General features: G+C 40.9%; 1 long non-coding RNA gene across 2 annotated transcripts; it reads right to left on the bottom strand.

Moving 5' to 3' along the window:
- Positions 1 to 574: 574 nt before the first annotated feature.
- Positions 575 to 3,198, bottom strand: LOC310892263. Of its 2 annotated transcripts, none has more exons than XR_014577997.1 (4): positions 3,123 to 3,198; positions 2,463 to 2,702; positions 1,899 to 2,052; positions 575 to 1,705 (listed from the first exon to the last, which is right to left on the bottom strand). It is a non-coding gene; the product is annotated as an uncharacterized lncRNA (long non-coding RNA). The 2 variants fall into 2 exon arrangements; XR_014577998.1 differs by having other exon boundaries at positions 2,503 to 2,702.
- Positions 3,199 to 7,716: the final 4,518 nt, after the last annotated feature.

Genomic DNA, 7,716 nt, shown 5'->3' with positions numbered 1-7,716 from the left:
GTAATTGCATAGTTGATACCTTTTGCTGTTTCATACTGCCCCGCTCTCTGTGTGCAGGCAGTTTGCTATGGCTGTGTGGACTGCTAACTAGTGAACTGCTGCCTTGTATTTCACAGCATGAGTATTGACTAACCTAGCTTTTGATATTAGCAAGCATAGATGCCTGCCTCTAAGACTGTCATATTAGGATGCTTTCACAGTCAACAGAGAGAAATAGGGACTCCTTGCTTTCCAATGAATGTACAGGGAGTCAAGGGTGCCTAGTTGTGCATATTGGCACCACATACATAAGATGAACTCCACCCGTGGTGTCACACTACCACAAAGAAAAGGATCTGGGAAAGAGCTGATGGGGTAGAAGAAGCAAAGAGCTATGTCAGCCTAAATCTTTATGTGTTCAGCATTTGGTAAAAAAGAACTGTTTGAATTTCCACCACCCACCCCACTCCCCAGTAAATAAATAATAAAATAAAATAAAATAAAATAAAATAAAATAAAATAAAATAAAATAAAATAAAAATAATAAAATAAGAAAAATATTTGCCAAAGTAGGTATTTTTTTTCTGTATCATTTGGAATACGTTTCTCATTTTTCTAATGCTTCCTCCACTGTTTTTTGGCTGGAAAGCATTAGCCTAAGTAATTAAGTGAAGTGCATAACCGAGGTAAGCATGCCAAGGACTGGAACCTTTCTTGGCATGTCTGGCCACAAGGCCAGGATTACAGCTGAACCACTAAAATGAGGAGCAGAGATGCTTCTATTCTAAGTAGAGATATAGTTTCATCCAGTTTACACAGATTTAATGAATTCTGAACCTTGTGTGAACTCTGCAGGGAAAAGTGTCAATGACAGCTTTGAGGATCCCATGGCACCCAAGAATATTATATCTGGCAGGATAGAATAGCTTTGATATAATTTATATTGTCATGTTGATTTATTTACCTGTCATAAAAAGTGAAAGAAAATATTTCTAAGATTATATCTAAAACAAACAAACAAACAAAAAAAAACAAACAAAAAGAAACCCACTCCAGAATCCCTCTTAGAAGCATATGTAGATAAAAATGCTTATTTTTATGCTATGCTATATGGATGTGCTATTTGATCATGCTGCATAGAAACAAAACATTGTCCACTTGAGAAAACTACTGGGAAACTTTTTGGTGTTTGAAAAGTTCAACATTGTGAGTACTCATGTCAGATGTGTGGTCTTCTACACAAAAGGACTAGCTGGCTCTTTCCATCTTTCATGGCTAGCCTGAGAACATCCCTGAGGAGGGATGAAATGCAGAATGTTCTTTGAAGACTCAAGGGCTTAGCTTTTTACTCAGACAATGTTTTTGTTAAACGGTCCTTTGGATTTTGGCCTTGACCTTGAGTGGTCACCATTTACTGATCAACCGCAGCTCTCCTTGACACTTTATTAACATGCTGCTGGGGAAAGGGTACACGACACATGCTCAGCATCCAGATGGATCAGGGTGGCTGTGGCCAGATAACGTCAGAGCCATGGCAGCCCCACGGTGTTGACATGTAATTAAAATGGCTCTTCCTTCAGCTGCATGGTGAGGGGTGCAACACTGCACAGTGCAGCACCATTGACAATGCATGCTCCAGCAAGGCACTGAAAGGCTCATGAAACTGCTTTCTGTCGGTATTACTTTCTAAGAGGCACTGATGTGGAGTCTTTGACCAGTGCTGTAGCTGTGGGATGAAAAAAAAAAAAAAAAAAGAAAAAAAAAGGATTGAGGTGGAGGAGAGGGGAGATTGTTCATTTCTTCACTTCCACAAGCTGTTAGGGCCTTGCTGTGTGTTCTGCCTGAAAACTGCAAGCTGCACAGTAAGGCCAGGCTCTCCCCAGCACTCCACAAGGCAATCGCCAAGAACTTTTTTTTACCTGTGAATAGATTTTGATGAAAAAAGCTGCTGAGGGCAGATAAGGTACTGCTTTCTACTCCAGCACGTTGCAGTGGCCTGCCCAGTCACTGTAGAAATGGCCGCCATGCCAAGGCCTGAAGGTTCTGTCTCTGTCTTCTTCCTCCTTGGGGAGCCTGAAACTCAAAATACAGCTGCTAGAGGGTCTCTTTCTGAATAAAATGGTACCCTATGCAGCCAAAAAGAGACATGTTGAAACAGCCGTCATTGACTTTTTATTTAACATGGCCTAATTATGGTGATTATATGCGGGCAGATATGAGTGAATGCTGAGAAAGGCAGTGGGGGGATGGCACCTGGTAGCTACCCAGATGTAGGCAGATGACCCTCTGGTGATGAGAGAAATTGCCACCGTGTCTCCAGTGAAATAGCAATGTACAAATGTGCTCTGTAAGGCTCACTGCCATGTTGTTTACTGCCATATTTATGTTTCCAGATGATCTCAGGAACAGGAACTAGAGATATTAATTCCCTCCCCCCTGGCCCCCTCCCCAGCCTCTGGTTTAGAAAACACATTTCCACTTACATGCAGTATTTTCATTGAACTCATCAGAAGAATACGATACCTCGGTGAGGGACACTGCCCAGCCCAAAGTGCAGAAGTGGCCTTGTCAGATGCAGGGCCTCCTCTCCCTCCTTGTTTCTGAGAGCGGCGTGGCCCTGGCTGCCTCAGTTTACACACCTCAGCTTCACATTGCTGCTTCCTTTCTGCTGTTTGGTGGTCGACTAAGTTGTTTCAGTATGCAAAGCTGAGAGAGAAAAGTTTCTGCCAAAGAAGCAGCTATAATTAGAGATTTTCTCAGTCTGTGTAGCTCCTTGATGGCAAATATCTAAAGTTATGGGCATGTGATTTCATGTGTCATTGGGATTGTAGTACGGCGAGTGCAGGGTGATCACACAGAAAAAGCTGTTTCAGTGTGCCAACTATGCCAATAAGCAATTAACGGAACAAGTTAAATATGCAGGTTTGAGAGTGCTAAAATGCAGTCAGGCTAAAATCTGCTCTTGCACACCGTATTATCTCCTTCCCTTCCCAACCATCTTTTTCCTCCTCCATTTTAATAAGAAACCTACTGGCATGGGAGACCAGTGATGAGAACAAAACTTGGAACAAGACTGGAATTTGTCATGGGATTTTAAGGAGATCAGTGGGTCCGTATAAAAGAAGAGTTCAAGAAACACCCACTTCTGCAGTCTTTTCTCTGCCCGAATTGGCTGTGTTTTCTTTGTAAGCTTATGAACAAGAAATCTAAATACTCTGGCACCTACTGATAAGTGATACTGCTGCTTCTTATTGGATGAGCCTTAGGAGGTCAGTTACATGTTGGGAGTCTTGGTTACAGAGTGTTTCCTGACTTAATGGAGAACAGCTGCAGAGGCAAACCTGCCAAAGCTGAGTATGGTAACAGCAAATCTGCACTATAATTGTAGATAGGGTAATTATTCACTTCTTGGGGAAGCTAACAAACAGAAAACCCCATCCTTAAATGCCCCCAGGGTCTCAAATAAAATGATTTAAAGTTGAAAGCAGATGACCAGAGTTCCCAAATCCACCTTCTCTAGCACAAGCCCACTAGGGACAAGACAAAATAGTTTTTCAGGTGTGAGGCTATGGGCTGTGTGGGAATGTTTATCTACACTGCAGCAATACACTCCAGGTGTAAACTCTCCCACTGAGCCATACACTGAGTGAAGCAGCTCTGTTACTGAGGCATTAATCTCAAGCAGAGGAACAGCAGGAGGTACACAGGGAGGTGATGTGATCGAAACTTAATCATCTACAGCTATCTAATCATCTGCCTGCTGCCCGCAAGTATGTTAGTGCCAGCTGCATTTGCTCAGGAGCCTGGTAATAGGAGTCACTCCAGTGAGTTTGGCTAGTGTGCCTGGGTGAAAGTTGCTGATTGACAGTGGAGAAGACCAGCTGGAATAGTATGCTATGCCTGTGAGCAACTCAGAGACACTGCAGGAGGGAACAGTAGGATAAAAGTAGATAAAAGTCTCTCCCCTTAATTTGTTAGAAGACTTCTACAACTTTCACTGGGTGACACAGCCTTAGTAGCTATCCCTCAGTTAATGAGACATGAGGACTTTCTTCTCTCATTCTCTCAAAAGTAATATTCTGACTCGATGAGCATGGTCACACCTTGTCTCACGCGCTCATGTATTCCTAGGCAGAGAGTGGCAGCTCTCCCCATGCTTCCTTGCCTGGTGCGAGCACTTCACAGTGGGGTGGGCTTCAGGGAGACTGAGCCTCATAGCACGCCCTGCAGCAGATGTGGAACTCATTTTGTTCTCTGCATTGTACGTCAGGGCAGTTCTCTAAAAATAAATAAATAAATATGAATTTAAAGGACTTTTCTTACTCTGTTCTTCAGAATACATGGAGAAACTGTGTGACTGGAGAACCTGTTAATGTGAAACTTCTTGCTGTCTGCCAAGAGAAGTGTCTGTGGGAGCCAATTTTCTTCTTCATAAAGATTGTTAGTGCTGTCCACCCAAACATGCCGCACAAGCAGCAATACACTGTAAGCATTTAAAATCTCTTCTGGTGTTGTAAAAATCATGATGTTCCCATTACAAAAGTTAGTTGTTTGTAGTGCCTACCACTGTGGAGTGCAAGGTACCACAATGGAAAATCAGTGCCAAAAGTCAACACAGGCCCTGGATGGAAACAAATTGTAATTGTAAGGGCTAAAGCTAAAATATTATTCTGCAGTAATTCGTTAGCATATGTCATGAAGTATAATCAAGAGAATACACTTGTGGGTCTACTATTGGCTCTGCTTAAAAGTATTAGAAACATCAATACAGAAACAGGATAAGATTTGTACCACTGAACTGATCTGTGTTAAACTTTTGCAGCTTCATCCATAAACCCTAGAGTTTGAAATATGAAAATTCAGATACATCAATACTTGCAATCTTTTGCTCTGTTTGCCTAAACACTACTTAGTTGTTAGTAGTTTCCCTTGTCTTGTAACAATATTTCATAATCTGTGTAATCTACTTTAGCCTACAGGTTCCTTAGTACAACAGAATAACCTTTAGCAAGATACCGAGTCTGAAAGCATGCATACTTCTATCTTTACTGTACATTTCTTACTTTATCTTGTAGCTGTTGTGACAAATTCAGAAGATGTTATCTCAAAGAGAACTCAGTTTGCCTCTCGTGATGCAAATATCTTCAGACCTGTTGCCACAGAGTTCAGTCCTCTCTAATTAAATTTGAAATAGTAGAATTCTCTGTCACTGGCAGACATTCCTAGAAATTGATTGATTTTTTATGATAGTTTTGTAAAAGAATTTTTGAAAAGAGATTAGATTCAGGTAATAGACATCCTTGTACGAATTTTCAACAAAGGAATAAATATTTTAGCTTTTTTTTTGGATGGATTGATCACATCAATTTGACAAATATGTCCCATTTTCCCACTTTTCTATTAGTTTCTAATGTGCAGTTGCAGATATTCATGCCAGCTAGTTTGATGTCCTAGAGGAGGAAAAGTAAGCAATGTTACCAAGTATATTTGATGTGTAAGTTTGTTTTATTTGCTCACATACTCCTTGCTGGAATAAAGACGGTTCAACAAAGGCTTCCAGAATGCAGCTCTGTCTCAAAAGTCACTTTGGGACAGAGACCAAGTGGTAATCCTGTTCATTATCCTGGAACAGTCACAGCCTATATTCAGGACACTGCGCACAAAAATCAAGAACCAAAGCCAGCAAAAGTATCTAGCATATCTTTCTATTTCTCCCTGGACTAAGAAATTTGTAAAACCATGATTACCAGTACTATCTGGCATTACAGACTATAACCAAGTTCTTAATACTGTTTTTCTGGTCTGCTGCTGTGACTCTGTTTTCAAGCAGAGTGCAACCAAATGGCAAGTTTGTCAGATTGACAGTTGTGAAAAGAAATCCCTGTACTTTCCCTTTAGAAACTGATTCTGAGCTGAATTAGTTTTGCAGAGGTGATGGACTTCTTTATCCCCTTTTTTATTTCTCTGCTATTCAATGGTGATTACAGAAGTTTGTCAACAAAAACTAACAGGATTTTTTTTAGGTTGAGGGTAGGTGGTAAGTAGCACAAGTACAAATGCCTTTTCCAAGTGTTTCGGAAATGAGACAACAATCTGTTCTATATGTTTTGGGTGACATAACTCAGTGTTCAGGTGTGGTCCAGCAGGTCCTGAGTGTGCAGGAACACTTGCAGGCATCCCACTCTGCAGACTAACTGTAATCTCCTACTTGAAGCTACTTCACATCTATTCTGCCAAACTGCCAGTGAAGTGAGTGAGAAAAGATTGGGGTACAGAGTTGAAGTGAGCTCTCACTTAGCCTTCATGTTCCCTTTGCACTTTCAAGTGATATCCAAAAGAGAAAAAAGACAGATAAAGCTTCTCTGAGTAGCACTAACTGGCTGATGCACAGTGGTCTATAATTTCCCGCTGACTTCGCAGCCCAGAGGAGGCTCCAGTGCCCATGGGAGCTCTGGGTTTTCCTCTGAAATAATAAAGCTGGGGGATGGACTCTGCCAACCTCCCCGACTACTTCTTTTCCTTGAGAATTCAGGTAAGGGAGGAAAATTTAACCTTGGTTCTGTAGAAGCAAGCAGTCCTATTCTATCATCTTTCACTTTATATGGAATGTTTATTTCAACCAAGATGTAAAAGACCATCCCTTCATATTTATGACAAGTGAGGTATCATGGAAAATCTTTTTATACACTTTCTTTAATAATAGCTATATAATGCCAGGACACAAAGATACGAAGTCCCAAAACCTATGTACTGTTCTTGGCATTTCTGCTGGTTCCCATTGTTACTGCGGATAAAAAGAGGGACAGGAATTTCATAAGGCTAATATCTATGAAGCAGAAGAAAATCTAATTTTTCAGGAAATTTTACTTTTTTGTAAAAGCTGAACCAAATTTGTTATAGTTGTTTTGGTGAAAGCAACACGATCTTAGCCTTTAATATATACTTACAGTTTATTTCCCAGCACAGATTAAGTTAACAAGTACGTCTGTCAGAGCCCCGGTGGCATCATGGGGCCATGTGGGCTCTCACCCCTCAGCCCTGCATGGGATGAGGCTGCCCCTGACAATGCCCATTCTTGTTTTAAATGTACAAGAACCTTAAAGGCTAGTTGCTTCATGGTCTCAAACCCAACATCTCCAGTGTAATCAGGAGTCTCTCGCATGCACCTATCAGTTCTCCCAAAGTGAAGTGTTCCCTGTAGATAACCTTGTAGATTGAATTTTCTAAACAAAACCATGCAACTAATCAACTGTAGTGCATTGCACCCAGAAATTTTAAGATTTGATATTTTATTTGGTTCCTGTTTATAATCCAAACTACCCATGGCCTCTTCAGACCCAAGGCCCAAATCATCATAAGGAAATTCAATAGGTTGTGTTAGGATACTAAGGACAACTATTCCAATTAGAGTATCAATGGGCACTTCTTTGCTGTTCCTTGAAACACCAAGTTAGCCAAGCATGGGTGGTAAATTGTATGCAGATAGGTTCGAGAACATAGGGTGTTCTGGTCTGTTCTCTACTTAGGGTACAGTCTAAGCCATGGTCTAGCAGTTGTCTGGGAGACTGTGGCACACTTCCTGATTGCAAACACTAAATAAAATATTGACACAGTTAATGGGTCTTTGCAAATATAAGAATGAAATACTAAATAATGTATGCAAAAATTAGCATTTTAATGGAGCTGATGAAATGATCCTGTTGAAGAAATATTTTTACCTGGTAGCCACACAATGGC

This window comes from Anser anser (assembly GCF_964211835.1).
Source record: "Anser anser genome assembly, chromosome: 1".
Classification (NCBI taxonomy): Eukaryota; Metazoa; Chordata; class Aves; order Anseriformes; family Anatidae; genus Anser; species Anser anser.
The sequence above is the reverse complement of the archived record's forward strand: the minus strand, read 5'-3'. Positions and strand labels throughout refer to the sequence as shown.